The following is a 25,309-nucleotide window of genomic DNA, read 5'->3' as shown; positions in this document are numbered from 1 at the left end:
ATGCAGATGCTTCTATTAAATTAATCAGGTGCCTTCACATTTTATGGACTGAATTCATGAATTAACTAGGAATAGTACTCAGTATTTGTAATACGAACAAATTTCTGTTTCAAACATTCAAAAGTGACTTAAATTATTAACAGAATATGAATAAACATCAAGTTTGACATTATGTTATGGAGCCACTCCCTGCCAGCACTTCCCGCCAGGTCCCCCTAGTTCTGGGCCTGAAAACCTCCTCCAAGAAGTTCGTATCTCCTGTGCGAGCTTTGTAAACAGCAACAACACTCCCGTGGTGGTCAGAGCTCCCAGTTCGGACCGCTAGCTGCACCGCTAACTGAGCTAACTAGCTAACTGTGGCTATAGCTAGAGTTAACTCTCAGGTGGACAATTCTTATCTATTACACATTTAAAGGAAGTGAGGAAAAAAATTCCTAAATCCGTCCGTTTACCCAGACCTGCCCCAGAAGTTAATGGTGTCTATTCTGAGCTCATGGTGACATCTTAACATGTGTTGTTTTGTCCGACAAACAGTCTGAAACCAAAGAGATTCAGTTTGCTGTCGTAGAGGACAGAAAACCATTTGATAAGCACTTAATTCTGGCCATTTTTTGCTTTGAAAATTGAATTCAACTACTGATAGATTATAAAAATAGTTGCCAATCAATGTTCTGCTGATCAACTAAATTAATAAATCACTTACGGCTTCAACTGAAAATCGGTCCCTTGCAGCCTGCTATCTGATTAATAACCCTGAAATGCAACATTAATACTAACTACAGATGGAGATGGAGATGGAGGCGATTTACACTAAAAAGCCAATTTACTCGACACGACTCCCCTCGCTGACATGGTGCATCAGTTAAACGTGTGTGCAGTATGGATGACAGTGGATGTCACACATGCATAGTCTGAGTGTGTGCTAGTGGGTCCATCAGCAGAAAAATCATTAAATTGTATTACAGCTTGTCCTCAGGCTTAACAAAAGGCTCATGTAGCATAATGGAAGCTGGAATCCACATAATTGTGCTGTATCGATAACTTTCTGTTATTGACGAGCATCAAGCAGTATGCCTATACTGCTGTAAAGTCCCAGGCTTTGCTGTTGTTTTGTTCATCTGGAAAATGTGATGTTTAGAACACAATAGCTAAATGATGCACTGCTGGATCTCTGCACACCCAGAGGGAGGTATCAGAAGCAACAGTGTTAACAGCCGCCAGCTTTGTATTCATAACTGAATACAAAAAGACGCTGGCTTCAAACTCTGCATCCAAATGGAGCTACAAACGGCACATGGGCCATTAAGGAGCGAGCTGTAATACCACCCCTCCCTGGCACACCGGCATCTTTTGATTTATTATTGGGCTAAACTCCTCACTGTACGATGTCGCAGCCATGCTGATGTATCCCTGGAGACGCATTGCAATAAAATGAACTGCCATTGTTTTCTTGCAGAACTGTACAAATTGCCTCATCAAAGCCACAACATGGGTCCTCCACCTCTAGCCATTAATCAGTGAAAGAGACGTAGGCGCCACAAACTGCCTTTGCATTTTCCTGAGCTGAGAAGCGCATCGAGCTGACAAGTGTTGTTGTTTCCATGTTGTACTCGGGGAGTCAGAAAATGAAGACCAAGTAGCGCTGTCAAGGCCAGATGTTTTAAAGCCGGGATATCTGAATTTAGTATTCACACTGTTTTATTCAAATGATATGGATTCAGTTTCAGGTTCTGAGTGACAGCGAGTGAGGCTCTGCCAGTGTTAAGCCCTGACCTGCGAGTCAAAGACAAAGACACCGAGCTAAGTGTCTCCTATTAGACACGCCGTTGTTTCAAATGACATTCTACGATGGAAATCTCGCCATCGCCTTCACCCTAAATATGGAACGGATCCATAACTGAACGACACCACTTTGGGAATAAATTATACGTGCTGCGGGCTGAATCCTAATGACCGCGTTAACCTTTGCTAACAAAGTTCCGTTGACATTCACTTTTCAAAGAGGAGCGAGGGAACGGGGCCTTCTGTAATTTCCACTTGCACCCCAACTGTTCTTTTAATAATTTCCCATCCTTGTGATCACAGTTTTTCATTTTCTAATTGGGATGAGAGTTGTGAGGACGAGACACTTGAATTTCATTAAATTACCAAAGATGGATTTAATTCCACACGCTCATATGCAGCATGATTGTGCTATTTTTTGCCCAGGCATGTGTGAGATGTTGAACTCTAATTGTGTGTGTGCATGAGAAGGGGGAGGGGGAACCTTTCTATGATTGGATCATACAGTTCTTCAGTGCGCTGCGGAGCTGTTGGTAACATGTATGCAGCAAAAGCTACCACGGATAACCATGCTTGTGTTTCCACTGCACCACAGAGGGTTTATATGAAGTGTGAGTTATGCAAAAAGCCTGTGACACAACAGGATTTGAGCTCCACTGCTCTTATACAACAGAGAAAAACAAACAAGCTATCCCCCCGAGTCCCAGCCTGCGTGGCCAGTTAACCTGAAAACACAACGTTCAGACGGGCAACAAATGAAACTTTCTGTATGGCTGAGTCCTCGCACACACTGCAGAGTTTGTCTTTTAGCTTCACACTGATAGAAGTATCATTACATCTGATAATGAGGCATTTGAGATTGGTCTAATTTCTGTAGTTAATGTTGTGCTACACTACAACTACAATGGCACAGGATGCACACACTGTTAGGGACTGGAAATGCAGATCGGTCTTGAACCGGCCCACTATTCCTATTGTCAATACGTCACTTATTTTGAATTATTGTATCCCAATGTGTAGCTGTCCATTATGACTGGTTGTGCGAACAGGTTAAAAAGCTCTGAAGAGTGGGCTTCCTGTGGCAAAGCAAAAGAAAACACAGCTGACCCTAATTGGCGACCAAATGGAATGATACACCTTATATAGGTTACACGGTGGTTTGGATTGTTTACCACCTGCACTGCCAGTGGCTCAAGTCAAAATAACTCATTATCACATGTAAGTTCCACGTAAGGCGGTCACAATTTCCAGTTTAAATTGAATATCAATCAAAATGATCATCAAAATCAAAAGCAGGATTGGCAATTGGTGTGTCAGGTAATCAGGTGGTACAGGAACCTTATGACCAATAAACTAACAAGAAAAAAGTTGATCAAAAGCAACAACAAACCTTTACTCAGATTTAACTCTAAGTAAACCATGTCACTAACTGGCTCTATCGAAATCAGTTATATAATAATAGGTGAAGGTTCAGAAAATATCCAACCCGTCCTCATCAGAAAAAATGACCTTATAGGCTGACTGTGAAAGCAGCTTATTAGGACTGATATTTTCGTTTGGCCGTAGTAACTACTGTGGCTGAAAAGGAGAAAGTCAGGTGTAGTAGTATTAAGAGTGACAAAGCTCACTTAAGGAGGTGAACGGGGATGGATAGTCGGGTGAAAGAAGCACAAGACTTACACCAAGGAGAGTGCTGCTCATGTCCAGCGTGAAACCAAAAGTCAAAGGGATTACAACCAAGCATGATGAGATCTACTGATGTGTCAACGGATATCTAGATGCACCAAGTTCAGGAGGAAGCCTCACTTAAACCAACTCTTAAATGTTTACCATTCATGTGCTACTTATCTGATGTGTTACCCATTTTTGAAGCTACAACTAAGTCATTGATCTTAACAAAGTAAAATGTGTATAAATATATGAAATTCAAAAGGGAACGAAATGATGTGGATCAGTTTTATTTTGGGACATTTTCTCCCCATCAGTATGCTCTGGCAGAAGAGTAAGAGTTTATTTTTGAATCCTCAAACGCTCCCTTTGATTAAACCAAGGAGGGCACAGCTGAGTCAAACTATGTTTTCAAACTGGCTTCATCCATTTCCCAAAAATCCCTAAAAGATTCTTTCTGTGAACCTCAGCCTCTAAATCCTGGCTGCCAATCCAGCTACAATCCCTCTCACACTGAGAGCTTTTCACATAAAAGAGCCGCTTCCCACAAATTCACTAAATATAAACTGTGATGTCACAGTGTGGGCTTTGAAGAGTTATGTCCGGGCTTGATTGCCGTCCGTTTCTCATAATTACCGTGTCGCACTTGTTGCCCACAGAGCGCGGCTCGTCTTCCATTGGGGCTGTCGGCGGCTCACCTCTATCAGCCGAGCAGGCTGGGAAATCAGCCAGGGAGAGGGAGAAAAATGCGCTTGCATGCAAGTGTCTCACCTCAATAAACACAGAGAAATGTAAATGGAGAGGGCACTGCTCTGGTGTGCGTACCACAGATGGTGACATCTGCCTTGCAAAACTTGTGGTGAGATTGAGGCGAGGCATTGCATTATACAGGTCTTGAAGAAAAGGAGTTAAACTGACATTTGAATTGACTTTCCTTGAGCCTCAAGTTTCCCATAGCGACACAGCTTTGCCAGTTATTTGAGAACTCGGCTGTCAAATAATCCTTTTTATCAATTTGATCAAAATGTCATGTTCGTCCAAAAATGTCACTTCAATAGTAACCTCTAATGAAACCTTCAAAGAAAGCAATTCTGACAGCGAGGGGTTGGAAATGATCTCAACAATGCCGTTCGATGGAAACCAATATGGTGACAAACATTAGCCGCAGCCGCCTTAATCTAAGGCTTTTTAAGGCTTCTGAGAGATACAGTGTAAAGAGTATTATGAAGGAATATACACTGGAGATTATGCCACTAATCTGTTCTGACAACCACACTGTCATTGATTTTTAAAGGCCCAATCTATAATCCAAAAGCTCACAGAGGGGATGCCTCGCTGCTGAGAGGCTTCTGTAAGCATTCATTCATTCATTATCAGGAGTCTTAATACAAATAATGACAGCTGGGATTGTTGATAACAAGTTTCTGATGTATAATAGAATGCAAACGTGCACACTAGGAGAATATAGCTCAGACTATTGTATTAATAAAGAGCAAAAAGCAAATTCTTCTGCCTCTAATCCATCCTTGAATAAAGGCAATATCTACAGTGTAAGTGACATTTTAAAACATGCTCTGGGGCTTATGGGATCTTCAGATGGAGAGGACTGTTATGGTTGAACTTTGGCCTTCACAATCTGTATTGATTAGAATGAAAAGTAATATCTGTATATGGTCAATAAATAGAATCAAATGTCAACCCTGTGACAATTAAGTTTAATTTGGTATCGATCCCATGAAAGCTGACTCTACCAGAGCCCGAGAAATACATCAGCTGGCCAGTATTATTGGCCGTTATTGGTCTATCACAGATATATCGTGTTTGGCAACATGCAAGATATGTAATTTTAATTTTTTAATTCCCAGGAAAGATTATTGTTATTGTTACTTTGGACAACAGAGTTTATTCTTAAACTTAATCTTAAACTTAATCCGAGTAGAGCTGCACTGATCAGTTGAGTGAAAGTAAATTAATTGCCAACTATTTGGATGATCAATTAATAATTTCAGTCATTTTTCAAGCAATAATGTAAAAAACAAAACAAAAAATGTGCTGGTTCCAACGTGCAAGAATTTGCTGCTTTTCTTTGTCATTGAAGGTAGTAAATGTTGAAATTGTGGTGAGCTTTTTCAAAAAAATTTCCACAGAATGGCTGTGTGGGAAGAGCAAGGGCAGACTGTCCACTCGTTAACAGAATGTGGATGGCGTTGTTCTCGCGGATGGATTAATACAAATAAAAGTAGCTGATAAAATGCTTAAATGGGTCGCCAAATACTCTTGGCCGGCTGTTAATATACCGGTAAACTGTACGTGTGGGAAACACTGTTTTATAGACCAAATGGTTCATCGCTTCATCATGAAAATAATGGGCCGATTAAGTGAAAATAAAAATAATCGTAACACGCAGTCCTAGTCTCAAGTGTTTGTAAACTACATGTGTGGGACCATTACATAAAAATTGTTGTGTTCATTCTCCAATTGCTCCCTTATATCAGTATCAGCCCTAGAAATCCACTATCGGTCAGGCTCTACTTTTCACTGGCCTGATTGGACACTAAAAGGCCAAAGGAGTAAGCAATTTAATTATATCTTGGGGTTAATACAGTAAAATGAAGTTAATAAAGCTAAAAAAAGATGATTCAATAGCAGCCAATCACTCTCTGTCTTCTGTCAGAAAAAAGCACAATGCTTCTCTTTTCTAGCTTTGGCAGATACAGTACGTATTCATGCGACAATGACAGCAAAACTCTTTTTGGAATGATTCTCTTTGTTAGGAAGACATGCTTTCACTGGTTGCAGATGAAGGAGGAGGAGATGCCTGTCGCAATTAATATCACGCTACTTTTCAGCAGCCTGTTTTATTATGACACAGGCCTATCATTTGCTGGAACACGAGGAACCTCTGGGTGCCAAAGAAGCCTGGCATCCGTCTTTGCTCCCGAGACACCTGTAACACTGGCGTCTCCGTAAGGTCCAATCCATCCGTTTTCATTTTTCTCCATTAATCTCCAGGCCTAGTAATTCAGTTTTCATTTGTTCCTCATCTTGCAGGCTGCTGAATGCCAAGCCGACGTAGCGAGGCTCGTGCCAGATGACTGCTTAGCTCTCTGCACGTTTTCTTTTTTTTTTCCCACAGACAGGAAGCCGGGGGACAGATTAGGCTAACCGCAATTACAGGAGAACAGTGAAGGGGAGGATTCTCTTCGTTTGTTGTGGACCTCGACTGACCCTGACTAGTGTCTGTGCACCTGGCCTGTCCCTCCTGGGCTCCCGTACTTCACTCAATTAGTGAAGATCCTTTATTGCACCTGTGCCTCCCATTCACCACTCTGTGCCTGCCCTTTCTCTTACTCAAGATGGCAAACATCCAAAAGCCCCTTTATCATTGTCTCTCTTTTTATCTCTCTCTTTCTCCTTATGTCGCTGATATTTAGACTGCAAACGGTTATCAAAAATAGATACTTTGAATTATTCCTGCAGCACCTGGGAAAACACGAGATCTCTGTGCGCTGCTGACGACAGGTGGGTTGAAAGCTGTGGAGACGATAAGGAGAAAACCGACTTCAATCGAGTGCGACTGCCAATCTTATTTTTCAAGAAGTTCCATCCTAAAAATAATCCCAGTTGACCTCTGAAATCAGTTTATGAGAGGCAGCCTCTTTTGCATTACAGATGACTGCCGGGAGCTGAGAAACGAGCCAGTCTCCACTATGATTCACACATTATAACCACACCGTGCTTTGGCCTATCACGTTTAGTTAGCCGTGAGGAAGTGACTCCCACCGACTCTTTATCATGAAACACAAGCCCCCGTGAAATTGAAGAAAACACAAACTACAGATAACACGAGCAGAGCGCGTAAATTCACAGCACGCCCTGCAGCAGAGAGCTGGAGGGGATTTATGGACTTGCAGTTACACTATAGGGTGTTTTAGTCCCTTTGTGTCCGCCGTAAAAAGAAAATACACCCCCCTAGTTTGTTTTGTGCTGAGTTTGTGTTTGTGCAGTGTTTTGTTGGAGGCTTGATAACAGAAGCAGGTATAATAAAGTAACGGAGAAGCTGGGATAGCTGGGGCTGTGGAGCTTAAGATAACCACACCACTGTTTACATATTATATAACTCTTGCTCACAAAATCGCCATCTTTTTCTGCATAAAAGATAAAGATAAGATAAAAAAAATAAAACTGCAGAGATTGTGTAAGTAAGGGGTTAACACGGCCCTTGTTTTCTCTATTTCAAGTTCAAGACGGGTTATTTTCAAAATCACATTGAAGACACTTCTACAAGTGTTCTTACAGTACACCCATGGGCTATTAAAATGAACAACAAAACAACACAATAAAAAATGTTGCCCAGCTCCATAAAACCGCAGGTGACAGTTAACTACTGAGCCGGAGAGTGAGTTACAAAAGCATAAGCAAGACACAATGAACTAAGCATAAAAGAATATAAAAGTTCAACCAATAAAGCATAAGTCAATAAAAGGAAAAACAGAGTGTAAATGGGCTCATAAAAAGACTTTGCATAAAATTTGATTTGCAGCTAGGTTTAAAGGAGAAGACAAACTTAACTCATCCCAGGGGTTCAGTGGGGAGTTCTAAAGCTGAGCTAAAGGTTACTGCAAATAGCAGTGTGAGGTTAAAGGCACTGGTTTTATTGGGTTTTAGACAGATGTACAGATGGGTATCATCACATGTCATCAGAATATTGTGGTGGAAAATAATTTTATCAGGAGTATCTTGTAGATGAGAAATGTACTGGGCCAAGAACTGACCCTTGAGGAACACCACAAGAAAATAAAGCATGAGGAGAAGGTATTTAGCCTGACCAACGACAATCAAAACACAACTATGGGTGTAAATCACCAGTTTCATCACGATAAAATATTGATTGATTCTTTGGACAACTGCACATGATATCACACAGTCTGCCACAATACAGTTTCGATTTCATTCAATTTAGGGGCCTGTGATTGATGATCGAAGACAACATCATATGTCTGTTTAACGCAATCAGTTACACAAGAACCTGCCTCCCTCTATTTTGTGCTTTTGGCAAAAAAAACAAAACAACCAACAACACATAAATAAATATAATCCATTTAAAATCCAATTCATTCAATCCATTTTTTTTTTTTTAAGCCTGCATGCATGTTTTTTCAGCCTAACATTGTTGAAACAGAATAGCTAATATTGCCATAGTGATAGCAACAAGTTAGCAGACTGCTGAGTCAGATGCCCAGGTTTGTCAGGTTTTATGAATATTTTATCTCAAAATGACCCATCTGTTCTATTTTCTCTGAAGTATTTCCAAACTGCTGATTTATTCCTGAAGGCAAAGTAAATATCCTCACCACCTTGTCCTTCACTGCTTGCCATTGTCACACTGTCTAGTGTTGGCACTATTTGAATGACTTGGAAGGAGCGGCACTCAGACCAAACAGTGACACAGGAAATTTCAAAATAAAGATGGCAATATGGATCTATGTTTTCACTTTACATCATTTATAATTGAGCATTGATTACCAAATCTATAAATCATATATATATTTATTTATATACATATATATGTCCAAACTGATGGATTGTTACATCCGCTGACAACATTTCAAATCTAGATTGACCCAAAGTGAAGAGTGCAGTCCTTGTTGATTTTGTGTGCATCGGTCCATTCACAGCATTTTTGCTTCAAATTCAAATGTAGGAATCAGTCTTAATATCAGAGAAAACATCTTTGATGAGAGCCTGGTTTGCATCATATAAGCAGTCAGAGGATTTCTCATGTGAGAAAAAGCTTTGATTATCCCACAGGCTGTGTGTCATTGGTCTTACATTTAATTTGTCTGATTGTCACTAATTCATATCATAATGGCAGTGCGTGTTAATCGGTAATTATCAAGCAATTACTTTACTGACATAATGTGCATTCAAATCCCAACTGAAAGATTTAACCACAGCAAAACCTAGTTAAATTATTTCAATATCTAAATGGAAAACATTTCATTTTTCTTCAGCATGTTAAAAATACTTGTTAGCTATTTTAATTGGGTTCACCAATGGGACACAACACACTCAATTTCAACAAAGAGATAGAAAAACATGGAGAATGACACTGAAACCTACTGTAACTTAACAACAAGTTAGGATCACCAGCAGGTCGAGGCTTCTGGGAGACCGCTCGCTGTTAGCAAATACTGCCTGGCCTGTTATTATAGAGTCCTGGCTGTTCTCATCAGCATTCACTCTGGGGAGCACCTGCTGCTGAGGTGGATGCTCCACGAGTTATTGGATTGCTAATCTCTTCCTGGGAGGCCTTTTCAGCCAGGCGGACAGATGAGGGTGGAAAAGGCAATAAGCCATCTACGGGGAGCAGCTGATGATAAACTTGAGTGAGGCGGCGGCAACGGAGGGCGGCTGAGGCAGGGGGGGCGGGGATGAGGAACGTATGTCCATATACATGGCTGAGTTGGGGAGGGTGACTGTCTGGCTAGCTAGGACACGCCTGCCTACTGATTTCCTTCTGCACCGCCGCAGAGTTATTGCTTTTATTTGACAAGGCCTCCGCTTTCTCCTTCAATAGATCATAGCACTCGATAAAGTGATGGGGGGGGGGGGGTTCGGGTGATTGGGGAGGAGGAGGGGGCTTGAATCTGGATCTGCCATCTACATTGCATGCTTCCTATAGCCCGAGATGATCTCCTGCAGCACTGATTGCTCTGTTAATGGTGATGAATGCACAGGAAATGGCAGGCCTACTGCCACAGATTCAGTGATGGAAAGGAGTAATAACGCTACATCATGGGACCCAGAAAGCACACTGTCATCATGGAAACACTAAAATAAGTAATAACAGTCAGATGAAAGGGGATGCGCTCACAGTTAAACCAGATAAGACGAAAGGTGGCGCATACACAAAAACTTTACGGCTTCTTTCTCTTAGCCTGACTGTTTGTCAAGTCAAACTTCTAGATGCCAAGCATGCTTGATATTAACAGCTGTCCCAGATAACAAAGACGCCCAAAAGGCTTCGACTCGACTGATTTGGAGCTGTCCCAGATGAAAGTTGACAAAAACATGATGAAATCTTGGGTCGTCAATCAGAAACAATGCCTCTGCGCAGTGAGACACTGACGGCCGATTTAGAGCTTTGGCAGCCACAGACAGGCTGAGTCAGAGTCGCTCTCCTCCTCATCCCTTGTTGCATAGAAGTGCCAGTTCTGTGGCCAAAGCTTGTTTACTGTGTCGCCACATTTTCACCACAGTGCTGCAGTCACCAGACACTCATCACACAGTCTGACATACCTCTAGACTTTATTAGAGCAATCTCATTCCCCGTACAATGGACCTACTGCTGAGATGAGGTAGTTTCCTCTTTATTTGGGTTAGCTTATGAACATGGGAACATGGCATGATTGGCACAATAACAATGAAACAGAAACCCCTGAAGACAAGTGCTAGCAGCATAGCTCCAGGAACAGCAATGTCAGTCTGTCAGCCTGTCATTTGGTCGGTCCATCACTTTGGTTGGGACTGAAAAATGTCTTGAATAGGGCTGGGCAATATGGGCAAAATCAAATATCACAATATTTTTGACCAAATACCTCAATATTTATCTTGTGACAATATTGTGCACTATTGGTATTTTCACAAAACATTCACACCATGAGATTTTTTTGATAAGGAATCATCAGTAATGTGGATATAATGACTGAATGGGTACGTATTATTATTATTATTATATCATTTAGACGGCAGCTGTAGTTGACGTATCTTTATTGAACATGATGGATTAACAGCCAAGCTTTTCATCATCAGCACTGGACAAAATGGCCGGTAAACTGTAGCTCACTGCCATACATTTCTACTATGTGTCCTATTTGGCATGCATGGGGACAGCTGCGTGCTGCTTTGAACCTGCAGGACTATTGTGGCATCTTTAGGCGTCACAGCACATCAAACACATCTCGGAGGCTGTAGGGAGTCCGAGCTGCAATCCTACAAACTGCAAAGCAGGACTATCATCCCCTGGTTCATTACACAGGGGCTGTTTATATTCAATGTGAATAGGAGAGCTGTCAGGGCAGCAGCAAACAGATGATGGTGAGCCAGGCTGTCCTGGTTTCGCTCTGTATAATAACAGGTGAATGTGTCTGTCATTATGAGTTTTGTGTTGTTGCTATCTATGACATGATAGAGCAGGGATGACACAGCAACAACGCGACAGCGATGACTCTGCTGAATGAAACGACTCTGCGACAACGTTTTCCCCACGGCGGAGTCTTGCCAGAAAGGTCACCAGGTGTCCGCAATCGAGCCAGCGCTGCTTTTCCCTTCAGGCAAGACGGATGATGACAGTGATGAATGAATGAAAAAAGATCCCAGTAGCAAGATCACCTGCTGAGCTGTGGAGCGGGACAACATCCAATCAGTATGAATCAACATGAAGGAAATGGAGTTTATTCTGCATTATTGCGGTATCATTGTTTTGTTGCTTTCATGTGCAATTATGATCCTCATTGTTGTTGCTGTATTCACTGTTTTTTTGGGATTTTTTCTGTTATCTGAAGATGAAACCCAAAGAAGATAAGAGAAGGAAATGATCAACGCAATTACTGTCAATATCAGTGACAAAAAAACTACTGTATCTTCTCACAAGCAAACAAAGTACATGCATGTCCGTAATGTAGATTCACTGCATATTAATGGCCACTCTTGTGCAACTAAAAACCCATTGCGCTTGAAGCTGATTAAATATGAAGAATCATCCAGAGAATGTAATCAACCGCATTGTGAAAAATGCATGGGGTTCACATATTAGAGAGGACGCAGTGTGCATCTCAGCAGAACACACATCAGCGTGGCCCTGTCCCATTATTTTTTCCTGTGAAGGCGACCAGATAAGACAGAGATTCCTGAAGTAATCTGAGCACATAAAAGGATCTTTAGGGCTCCAGCTCCACACAAGTCATTTATCATTTTTCACAACCTCGCATTCATGTTGCAAAGCATGTCTGCAGTCAAAACTCAGCGGCTAATGGAGCGCTACATATGGTATTCAGATCTTTCCGCAACATATTTACAGGCTTTTCTGGGAGAGATAAGTGTGTGCATCGCTTGCCTAGAGTACAAAAATAACAAAGCATTGCCCTGAATGCCTGAGAATAAACACGCTCCAAGAAATGATTACACCAAACAAACCTCGAATGTGTTTTGCCTCTATCCCCATGTCTTCCTTGGTGCTCAGGGGGAAGAATTGTTTTTATTTTCTCTGCGCCACTTTGAGAGTACAGTCAAACAACAAATAAACTACGCCTGGTGCAATAAATAAGAAAAGAGAAATTGACTGTGCACACTTGCTCAGATATACTCCCAATACTGCTTTTCATTTGTCAGGGTTTCAGCCACATGGGCTTTTGTGGTGATCATAACACACATCTACTCGCTGCTGTTTTGTTGTTTCATGTGCCAAAAGGGCTGCAGATTAATTTTCAATTAATCTTTTTGTCTAGAAAATGTCAGAAGATGGTGAAAATTGGCTGTCACAATATCCCAGAGCCCAAGCTGATGACTTCAAATGTCTTCTTTCATATTTATATATTTGATTTGTTATCAAAGAGCTGCAAGGGAACCAGCAAACATTAAAATTTTAAGAACAGGAGGAAGGGATTCTTTTAGCGTTTTTGCTTGAAAAATAACTTCAATGTAGGGCTGACCCGAATGTTTTGAAGCTTCAACCGTTGCCATGGTAATCTACGTCCAAATCTATATTGGAGCGCTTCTTCTGTCTTTTTCTTTTTTGAAAAGGAAGTGGCCATTGTGTTCGCTGCATTGAGAATGAAGAAAAACGTGATAATCTATAAACTCAGACAATGAATGATCCTATATCAAAACCGTTGTCTTATTGTTTCACCTTTATCTCCCACACATATTTACCTTCTTCACAAAGTCCAAACTGGTCAAATATACACACAAATGTATAAATATAAGATGATTGGTCGCATCTGAACAAGTGCATGTACTCCACTTTTCTTCCACTCCAAGGTAGGGATAATAAAAGTTAGAAAATGGAACAAGAACAAGACTGCGGAATAAAAGTCTTCTCTTATTATCATTTCAGACAGCTTAACTCATTGTTATTTGACCTCTGAAGGCCTCCCTCACAGCTGTTCCCTGGAAACAAAAGAATAAATAAGACAAACCACTTTGAGAACACAGTGCGGACATTACAGACACCATTACACATTACACACTCCACTCCTGTATGTGTTGTATCTTTCAGCATGAACACTTTAAGAGCATACAGGGGTCCAAAAATGACAAATATATTAGATTTTGTTCTTGCAGTTTATTGTTAAGATTATACTGTGAACATAACTTTGTTTATATTAACCAGACCCTGATTATTATCCTCTGAGAACTGCTTGTTTATTCAGTTATACTGAACATGGCTGACCACTTTAAAATGAAATGTACCATTGTGTGAATAGACTTCACCAAAGTTAAACAAACAACTGCCACATGCACTATTTGTTGAAGGGTACAACAAAAGAGCGCATAACAAGGATGTTGCTTGAAACAGTATTCCACAGCTGAAAAGGTGGTCCAAAGGGACACAAATACTTTTGAAATTGGTGCTGCACAACCAGAGAAAACAGAGAAAATGGCTGTGGTAGTCCGTTTTGCTCAAAAGGTAGAAAACCTATAACAACCACAATGCACTGCGCGGCAGAGAACGGATAAACTCTCCCCCGGATGCGGTTCTGTGTGTTGGCCTTAGAGACCATTTTGAAACAGGAAGTAGAAAGGCTGCCAGATTGAGGTTAACGCACTTTCTTGTTGCGTGTAATTTGAATGAAGAAAAACATATAATCATTTACATAATGTTTTTATATAAAGAATTCAATGTATATGTATTGTTGGGTTCACAATACAGTGATAATATGGCAGCCACTGTACTGTCCTGATATTTGTTTTACACCTTGAAGGACGAGTGCTCAGCTTCAGCCTACAGTCTGTGTTGCACTGTATTCTGTGACCCGTCAGATTCTGTGGCCTGTAGAAGTGCACAAACAATTTCACCTTCAGGTAACGTTTAGTGCATCCTGCATGCAGAAGATTCTCCGAGTTGACATTTGCTGAATGAAAAGGAGAATGAATATTATTCCCAGTGTGTTGTTTTTACCTCTGCTGCTGCTGCAGCACAGCACAGGTTAATGAATGTCACAGGCAAGAGACAAAATATGTGGTGAAAGCCTTACATATTGCCAGTGTTACACAAATAGTTTTCAGAGACGAGATGTCCCCAATCCTCCCCAAAAAAACACTGCATGACATTTGATAAGAAATTCAAAATTATTCCGATTTGATGAGCAGATTCAGATTCCTTAAAATGCTTTTGAACAACTCATCAAACACACAAGAAGAGGAGATAGTTGGAGTTCACATGATTAGCTGATTAAGCTATGATTTGATCAACAGGAAATTGATTTTAAACTGTTTTGATGATCCATTTATCATTTCCAGCTTCTCACTTGTAAAGACTTGCTGCTTTTCTCTGACTTATGTGATAGTGAACTGGATGTCTTCGGGTTCTGGACTGTAGGGTCAAACAAAACTTAACTTTTATGGCTACTTTTATAGCACAAACAAAAATAACTGGCAGATTTATTGATGCAGTTGCAGCCCCACAAAATATGAAACTCTCATGGCGGAAGTAATAAAGAAAATTCAACCGAATATAAAGCTGTTTTCCAACTTTCCTGGGAGTAATTCTGCCTTTTTGCAATCATGTTTCAATAGCGTGAAGCGCAAAAAATAGCACAAAACCTTCACGTACACATAAAGAGGAATATAGACATGAATTAGACCTTTACAGCCTCGACAGGGATATAAGCACCTGCATATCATCCCACTGTGTGCATACGTTCAACTGCAGCTTCACTTCATTAACAGGAGCGCATCACCATCAACTGTTTGATAGGAAACATCTGCTCGGTCCAAGTTTATTATCTGGGTCTGTCAGTTTCATGTAAATATAGTTTTCCTCTTACTGATGAGAGCCGAGCCGGTTAACAAGACCAACTGGGATAAGACGGGGATCAGATTTGCTCCACATTAAATCTGCCTGCCCTCGAAATCAATCACATTGGCATCATTTTGAGAGGCAAATGTCAAATTTACATACAGGCCTCGAAGGATAAAAATACTTAAACATGCATCAAGTGTGTCAAACATACCTGAAATAATTGGTCCTGCATTGAGTTAGTTTAAGATTATTGATCTCTTGTCGGATGTGCACATACAGTAGTTACATTCTTTATAATGAGGCCTCGGAGTTAAACACAGCATTATTCAATTGGGTGCGTACAGCAAGATATGAATACCACCTACAGAATGACAGCGATAGCACAAAATGTACATACAGCCTCCACAAATGAAATAAAACTCCCCTTCTGTGGTGACTGAGGGGTGAGCTGCTCCGTATATAATTAATTTAGCCCAAGAACTTGAAACAGCATGACTTTGACTCCTCATCCCAAGAACCCCGCTGCATATGAATATCAGTATGGAACCATGTTGGGCTTCCATAAAGAGGATTAGAGAGAGGAGGGGGGGGATCAGACAAAAAAAAGAAAAATTATAATGCTTTTTCTTTAGCATCTGCCGGCAAAACGAAAAGGAACAGCAGTCGCACAATGCTATTGTCCAAAATGTCTTCCAAAAGTCTTTTCTCTAATGGTGAAATACAGCATTCTTATTGGAGCCTGAATTTTAAAACGGATGGTTTTTGAGTGTGCTTCGTAAGCCACAGGGTTTCCAAAGACGCTCAACATAATGGACTGCGTAAACTTTCAATTCACAACCTCAAAATTAGAGTGACAAGGTATCCATGCGGCGGCAGAGATAAGGCAGCGAACACAAAGCTTCCCCGTATCCTGTCTGTAAATTCAGTGCTCACCCAGGCCAAACAGCCTGTAGAGTTACACAGGGAGACGGCTGATAGGGTCCTCACCCCTCCCTCCATCCCCAAGCTATTTGACCACTCCAATGAAAACCAAATCATCTACTTGACCGGAGGGGGGGGGGAAATGCGAGGCATGACTAGCCGCAGCGGGCCAGCTTGGCAAAACTGCGTCATCAGAACCCAATTAAAAAAAAAAAAAAAAAACAGGGCTAGGAGATTCAGCTCTGCACTCATCCCATGCCAAGTGTGGTGGCGGAGGGGAGCTCAGCAGGCTTTTGCAGCAGAGCCTCGCGTGTGGAAATGGGAAAGGCGATGGCAGCCAACATGTAGCCACAGCTGGTAGAGTATGAGATAACAAGATGCGGGGGAGCGGCATGAAGCTAGCACAGCCTTGTTGTGCCTGCCCCCTGACCAGCTATGTGATACGACAACCCTACCCTATCACACGAATGAGCTGTCGTGGCTCTTTGAGCTGCACACAAAGGAAAAAAAGGTAATTCAGCCTCCAACAAGGGCTGTCCTGAATATCATTTTTGGTGCCTCTAAGCCTTAGTGAGAATTACGCGGGAATATTCAAAGCTTTGACAGTGCAGGTGACACAACGGTAGCGTTCACATCAAACCTTATATTGCTCTGATAATCAATAGAAATGCCTCATGTAACCACTTCAATCAGTTGAGACTGATATGATTTTTCAATCAGATCGTGAGGGGTAGTGAAAACCTTTGATAATCTGGTCAATAGGAAAGTAACCTGATAACCATTCTGATCACGTTTCTCTGGACAGACTACATCGCTGAATGTGGAGGTAACATTAGGTGACATTGCCTGTTTGTTTGTTTTTTATATAAAAGTACTGTGAAAGTATCAAAACACTCACTCCACGTAGAAATGTACACAGCCCGCATACAGAAAGAGTGCCTTTAAACAAGCCGTCAGGACTACCGTAAGTACAGTGCAGTCACAAGCTGATGTGGAAACACAGTGGGCCGTGCCTGATCAGGCCTTTGAGAGCTGCAGCAGTGGATAGCATGACGAAAAAATCTGTTTTTTGCACATTAAAGCATGTAAATGTTTTCTCATAGACAGACAAATAAAAGTACAAACCTGAAAATGAGCATATAATATGGAACCCTTCCATATTAGGAAAAGACAACGCTATCCAAAATCTATCATCTCAGTTACCCACCTCATCAACCCTGAAATGCACCGGAGGAGACGTGGTTTTGTTCTGTTCACATTGTTCTGTTTTGTTCTCTTCAGTAAAACAAGAGAAGACGTGTGCCTGCTGAGCATTTTGGATAATAACATCTTATTACTTTTTCATGCCTCATCATTTGTCATTTTTGTAAACACAGGCAGGAAAATGGATGACAACACATGGTATTTGGTTTCTCCTTGGCTATTACTTTAACTGTGACATGTGGCAAATCCAGTATATACCACCAGACATTATAACAAACAAACAACCAGGCTGTTTCTGTTGCTGAAGGGACTGATCACAGTATGGTGTCGCTGGACAAGAATCTATCATCTGTGCCTATGAAGTCGTATGCAGAATTGGGGACACGTGTGGCTAAGCTGCAGCCAACGAGATTATCAAATGATCCAATAAACTTTGGACAGCACTCACAGACACGATCACAACGCGGCAGCTCAGCTCAATGATGAAACACAAGGATGCCTGTGTAGCTTTCCCAACCCTTCTCCGCAGAGAGAGGGCAAGAGAGGGAGGCGGTGTGGAGGAACGGCATAGGTCAGAGCACATCAATGTGAAACCATGAATACCCTCGGAGAAAGAGAAGAAGCAGAGAGAAATCCTACAACCACAGCGGCACAGAACACAAGACCTTATAAAAGATGACAGCCCTCTAAGTTACAGCCTCCTCCTATCAGTAATTACAGTGTAGCCAGACACTCATAAAATCTAATGCGTTGTAAATTATGAGTTGTTACACAGAAACCATTAATTCTGCATGAAAACGGGCAACTGGGCAGTTCTCCCCTCCGCTGAGTTGCCTTCTTAAGTTGTCATTAAATTGAACAATTTGGTTCATTAATTATTCAGGAAGAGGGGAAAGTGAATAACAATGAACCCGCTGAGGGAATTGATCCTTCTGTAAGCCCCACCTCAAGAAGAAGGTCAGGGTCAACAATTCCAGCGCCCCCTGGAGAGATGTAAACTCACTTTTTATTTAGAAAGTCCTTTAAAAATCATACTATACCAGTCTACAATATTAAAAACTGTCCTTTCAATACCAGTATCTGTGAGACCCACAAAACAAAACTGATATTATTACATTTTAGACATGTGATAGCCTCAGTATGGGTTGGATTTTGTTGGGCCACTTTGTAGAATAGCGACAGACGGGAGCTCCGCAATTAAAATGAGCCAACTCTGATTTTGCACCAAACAGATTATGTCAGTGGTTCCAACATAATTTACATAATACTAATGATTAACTGATAATCAATTATCAAGGCAGCAGACTATCAGTACAAAATATTGCTACAATTTGCATCCCTGCTTAACAACTTTATTGTCCAGCCGAGGCCGGAAAATCAACAATCATCACACCTCTGCTCACAAAATGTGCCTGAAGAGACATTTTCTTAAATGAAATTTTCAAGATTGTTGCTTTAAGCTAACATTAACGTCAGTTTAACAGACTGACAGGATGAGTTATCCCAAATCTTTGAATCCCAGACGTTCAGAGCTTTTGCAAGTCGCCACCTACATTGTTTAAGGAGCAAAAACACTCACCACTTTCAAACATCAAGAACGATAAAGAGTGGTGTTTCTTTTTTCACAAAACCATATTTGGCTCGCAATGGGATTTGACTGCCGTTTATCAAATTCAAATCCAGTATTCAATCTAAATCCTTTACCCTTCAGCAAATCTACCAACAAATGATCCCTTCTTTTCATTTACATATCATCACTGTGACATATAAATCAAAGCATGCTGTATAAAGACATGTACATGTGCACATACTGTACATATCCACCTACTTCATGTATTTAGAGTAACCTTAATACATGAATAATTCAGCATGTATTCCAGCACTCTTTGTACTGTGCAATCATTGCACTATTGCATTCTTGTTTACAATTTAAACAGACTGACTTATATATAGAATGCCACTGTATGTTGTTCATGATTCATTCATTCTTTATGATCCATCTTTATGATTTTCTCCTACATATTGTATGTACACACCAGGAAAATGTTTATTTGTTCAGTTCTGTTGACCTTGTTCTTTGCTATGTCTATTTCTGTGCAAGTACATTAAAAGCAACAAAAAACCCGATTCTGATGTCAACATTTGTAAGTAACAAAATACTAAAATCACGACTCAAAGATGTCTAAATCGCCTCTTATTGGCTGAGAAGGCAGCTTAATTAATGCTCACAGCTGGTACCTACAATCTAAATGATCAGTTAGATCATTTCTCACCACAGTCGCCACACTGTTGGTCCCCGATTGAGCTACAAAAACAGTCCACAGGCGGTCGTACAGTGGTGTTACAGACTAATGTGTCTTTCCACAGCTTAAACGTATAGACACTGGCATGGAGAGAGCTCATTAACTGGACAACAGCCAGCAGTTTCTTTTTTGTTGTGTCTTCAGCTCGCAGAATTAACATTAGCTTTAGAGCCGGAGAAATCCACAGCTGCCATCTTACACTACGCTTGTCTGAAACACTCTTAATTATGTGAGTTAGAATTAAATCATCGTTTCTGTGATTTGAAAATTGCACTTTTTAAAAAATTGAAATAAAAATGATTGTACAGCCGATCGTTAGTGAACACATTAAAAGGATAAAAAAAACTGCAAGAGTGAAGCCTCAATACGAAACACTGAGAGCAAAGTACTGTCACCCGCAGATTCCACTGGATACGGTACGGCTGCGTTACGGCTCCGCCACGGCGGCGGAGCTGATCCGTAGCACTTTAGTCTATGTGTTAACTTCCACCAGGTCCGCTGCGCTGCGTGTCTGCTGCGTGCCAGCTCCGGCAGTCCGCAGCCCTGCGGAGCAGATACGCAGGACTTCTATTCTGGCAGACGCCGCAACACAACGCAGCAATTCAGCCGAATTTAGCACAGGGCAGACAGGAAGTCAGACACGAAACAACAACAATAAATCCGGTTGATTTTCAAAATAAAACACTCCGTGTTGATACAAACACAAAAACCTCAAAAAAGAGACAAATACAAGCTCTTCTTCTAATCCGTCGGTTGGGAACACTTCGTGTTGTTGTGTTTATAGCACATACATATAACTGCGTTCGTGTGTGATAATGTAATTATCGCGGGAATTCCTCGGTTTCGTTTCTCCAGCTGATCGGCGGAACTGGTGGGGGTTGCCGGACGAGGACGACGGAGCACAATCGTACCGGAGCCGTAACGCAGCCGTACCGTAGCTGTACCGTATCCAGTGGAATCTGCGGGTCAGTGTTGTTGTATGTATCTTTGTGATACTGGTTCAGGAATATACACTGCTTTTCTTGCAAGACTCCTTGGTTGCCTTTGTTGGTTGAGTTCTCTTCGCTTGTATCAAACCTTGAACTCATAATGTAGCTCTGGTTGTCTGTTTTTCTTGCAGATCTGATACATCCGTTTATGAGTTGTAGTCGCCCAGGTGAACAGACCAACCTTGCCCGCCTCCTTCCCAGTCTGCCGCTGTTCCTGTCGGGGTCACTCATCCTCTGGAACCACTCTTCACTGCAAGAGTGTCTCTGGACTATGCCGACTATGCCCTGTCATTAACTGGCCCAGAGACACTACAGCTGCGACAGCCTCTGCCACTGGCAGTATGTTTTACAAACCAGCCATAAGAAATACACTGACGCAACCCATTAACACCAGATGACCTCTGAACATACAGTTAAGAAATGTCTCATTTGTGGTGTGATTATACAGTAAATTCATCGTGACCCACTAACACCTTCCTTCTCTCGCCGGAAAACATGATGGATGTAGCACAGAGTACCAGGACCACAAAGCTGTCGAGGGTTTTGTCATACAAAAACAGTAGATGCAAGACATTCAGAGGCAGAGCACGGCAAGTCTTGGAAGAAATCCAGTGGGATCCATAATAGCGCATTACTGACATGATGAATCGATGACTATTTAGCATTTTGTCAGTCATTCAGTCACACAGCCACCTGGTGGCAAACACAGAAAAATTGAGAATTTACATGGAGGCCACGGCGCTGAGTATTGTACAGGTGCATGCTTGCAGAAGGGAATAACTCAGCCTTGAATATTTGAAAGTCATCCATCATCCTGTCATGCTCAGCGCAAAGAGGAACCATTGTAATTTATTTTTCTTTTCTTGTTATGACTTCTTATGTTTCCCACCTGATGATGTCAATCACAGTTGGTCCTATCGGCCTCACATATCTGTCTTGCCAACCAGTCCATGAACATGTGGGCCAAACTATGATTGCGGCCGTGCCCCTTACTCGGCAGAGAAATTGATATCTCTTCCTTCGTCTATGATGGATTCCTCCCTGCATGTTGGTTGAATGTTGATGCCAAAAGATTTTGAGTGACTGACATTAAATCCTGATGATGAACAGCGTGGCGGTGACAAGCTAAATTCAACTAAAAGTAAAGCAGCAGCTTGTAAAAGAGACTCTGACAAAACAGCGTATTCCTCGAGGGCACAGAAATGTTGCACGATGGTAACAAACAGCAAACTAACTGACAGATTCTCCCTTTAACTTGTGTTGACAAGAAACGCAGCGGAAAAAGCCTAAGTGCAGCGAGTTAATAAGCTGGTTTGTAATACACTTTTTCTATTGCGCTCTTTACAAACGCCATTCATCACTGTCACATGCAGTTTATCTCATCCGGCGGCGCGGTGTTGCACCTTAAATCGAATTCCAATCACTTCCAGGACAAAAATATGATGTAATTAAGAGAATCTGCTCTGGCCTGAGGGCTTCTCGCAGATTCATTTCAGCCCTAAAAAAAGCGTTCAATTTCCTATTCTGCGCCTCGCCATCAAATTACTTAATGTAGACTATTTCAAAAGATCAATTCTGTGTGTCACACTATCGCCGAATAACTCTGACAGGCAGGATGCCTTCACATATAAACCCCCCCTCACACACACACACACACACACAAGGGTTAAATGAGTTAAAACCATCTTATTGGATGCACACCCAAGGGCTTGCTTCCTCTCGCAGGATGTCAATAAAATGTAGTTCACAAGACAGCACATATAAACAGCCTATTTATAGATATAAGGGTTGTGATTCACAGGTGTTTACCAGTGATTTACTACCACAACGGCCTTTTTCTTGAAAAAAAAAAGTGGGTTTCTTTGGCGCTTAAAGGCATCTTAAGGAGGAAAAGTCTGCAGGGCTCTTTACAGTGATGCAGCAGGGACTTATTGACCCGCAATCATTATCATAATCATATTTTAAAAGACTAGCAGCTGCGGTGTGATGAGGAGCATATTAGCTGTGATCTAAAGAACATTAATTCTGGAAATAGCTTCAAAATCAGAACACTTGTCAGCGCTTTAGTGACAGAAAATTACTTCTTATCAAACTGAGGTTTTGCACACATGTGTAGCGTGCCAAGAGAAAAATTGGAAGAGGAAGTCAAGCAAGCTGAAATCAATTAACATCGTCTTTGCGCTTTTTTCTTCCAAATACAGTTCCTTTATCACCTCAAACTAGACCTCCAAACCCATGTTCATATCTGTCATCTCAAATCATTCGCGTGTGAGGTACCCATTCTCATATGCCATTACCTAATTGAGATTAAACCACTGTATTTCACGTCACAGGAGAGATGAATGGAGGGGACTCTGGGACATTTCTGAAATTAAATGGAACATTTTTCCCTCCCCTACGCTCACAATATCAGTATCTGGTCACGGGCCAGCACACAGGCTTAAATGAGAGAATTTGGCAGGGCTGCAGGTATTAACGACCTAGGCGCCGTTGTAAGGTTGAAAGCCAAGGTGGGCACAAAAGAGACGGTATTACTCTCACGACAAGAAACAGCGTGGAGAAGTATTGATGTATTCACGTCGAGGGGAGGTGTAATTCCCAAAAAAAAAGGAGAAGAGGATCAGTCCTGCAGGAGGGAGATGCGTTTAAGATCATTTCAAAGCAACTGTCAAGATAAATCTCTGGGATGGATTTGGAGGCTTAGGCGCTCTGTTCACAGTGAGCGCAGACACTGGCCATGAATTGTTGTTATGACCCCTTGACAACAAGACAAAATCCCATTGAGCAGCTTTCCACAGAGGGTTATATCCACCCCGCTTTCCATTTTTACTGTCCCCTCCTTGGTGTAGTGTAAGTGATAAAGCACAGCATGGTGACACTCATCCCTTTATGCGATGAAACAGAGGGCTGATGGATTTTACCAGTTCATATTAAGTGACAGGGATTAGCAGCCAGATAAATCATTGTGCTTGATATTAGGCTATAAAGTGCACAGCATTATGAAAATGCACGATGCTCTCATGTACTTATCTGGATTTATCCTTGCCCTCCTCCTCTCCCACACACATATAAATGCCAATAAGGCAGACACGAGCGAGCCAACTTCTGATTTCGATGACGGCGCGCACTTAAAACGACGAATTAAGTCTGTGAATGAGAGGCGGCAGCTCAGGCACCTCGCGGTCCACATCCAGAGAAGACGAGTACAAACCTTAAATAGCAAGTTTAAAACGTCACTGCAACATTTTTGTAGACGCAGCTTCCTTTGACACAGAGGAACAGAGAGCCAAATGAACTGAGGGTCAACCAGCGCATCCACACTCGAGGGACTTAGCAAAGCCGTTAACTCAATTTCACTTCAGGAGAAGCATCCGTCCGGCGGCGAGAAAGCGCCTGAAGCGAGCGGTCAGCGAGGAGAAACAAAGCAGGCGCACCGCTCATCACACAAACTCGCCATTTTCAGCGTTTCCGAGCACCTACCGGTGTTGTGGTCCGCGTCCCGTCGTTAAAACTTGTCCTGGACGCCGGGCTCCGTCCGCTCCACGCCGCGCGGATTCCTCCTCTGCTCGCTCGCCGTCTCGTGGAGGGGGAGGCGGCAGCCCCGCCGGAGGAGAGGAGCCGTCCAATCAGCGGCCGCCTGCCGGGGAGGGATGCAGCCAATCAGCGGGGAGACGGCAGCGAGGATGCTGCTGCTTTGTTTAACGGAGATTGACTTTCAGGCAGCGGAGCGGCCGCTTGACGCGCCTGAGTGATCTGATGGCACCCATCCGGGCAAAAATAAACCCACGTCCCGGTTTAACTGCAGGGGAGATATCATAGACCGACTCCTTCTGTCGAGGACGTCCTCATCTGATATAAACAACACCATGAGGGGAAAGTTTCACAGTTTTTTCAAGCCTGTCTTCGTTTAATAGTCCATATGTCACCAGTGGGGGGGAAGTAACTAAGTGTATTTACTTTTTAAAGGGTAACTCAACCAGTTTTACACATTAAGGTGTGTTCACAAGTGCTACTGCATATGTGGGGGAAAAAAAGAAAAGTATTATAAAGCATTTTTTGGCTCCAGATGAAGCTGCATGCAGTCTAATAATTGCCTCCAGTGATGTCACTCTTAGTTGCACTGTGGGTAATGTAGGCACCAGGTTTTTGAGATGCAGCTAAGTGCCATTTTGGCGCCCGCGTGTCTGTGCACTCACTGATTAAAAAGTAATATATTGTGGAGTTCAAGAAGCTTTAATTCAATAAAGATGGAGAAAAAATGGGGAAACCTCCTTTGGTCGGATACAAAACAAAGCTGGCAGCCATTTAATTCAAGAAAAACAGTTCATTAAAGATGCACTATGTAGTTTTGGGGTTTTTTAATGTCTAAACAAACTAAATAAACAAACTGTCTTTGTTTTCATGACTGATTAAAAAGA

The 25,309-nt window shown here is 41.9% G+C and overlaps 1 protein-coding gene across 1 annotated transcript in view; it reads right to left on the bottom strand.

Annotated features, from left to right (window-relative positions):
• The window catches only part of LOC311253089 (beta-1,3-galactosyltransferase 1-like), a 99,709-nt gene extending 75,111 nt beyond the window's left edge, over positions 1-24,598 (bottom strand). The window contains exon 1 of the mRNA XM_084346824.1: positions 24,372-24,598. The gene's annotated coding sequence lies outside the window, so the exon portion shown is untranslated. The remainder of the gene's footprint in view (positions 1-24,371) is intronic.
• Positions 24,599-25,309: the final 711 nt, after the last annotated feature.

Source organism: Pagrus pagrus (assembly GCF_965226575.1).
Source record: "Pagrus pagrus genome assembly, chromosome: 24".
NCBI lineage: Eukaryota > Metazoa > Chordata > Actinopteri > Spariformes > Sparidae > Pagrus > Pagrus pagrus.
The sequence above is the reverse complement of the archived record's forward strand: the minus strand, read 5'-3'. Positions and strand labels throughout refer to the sequence as shown.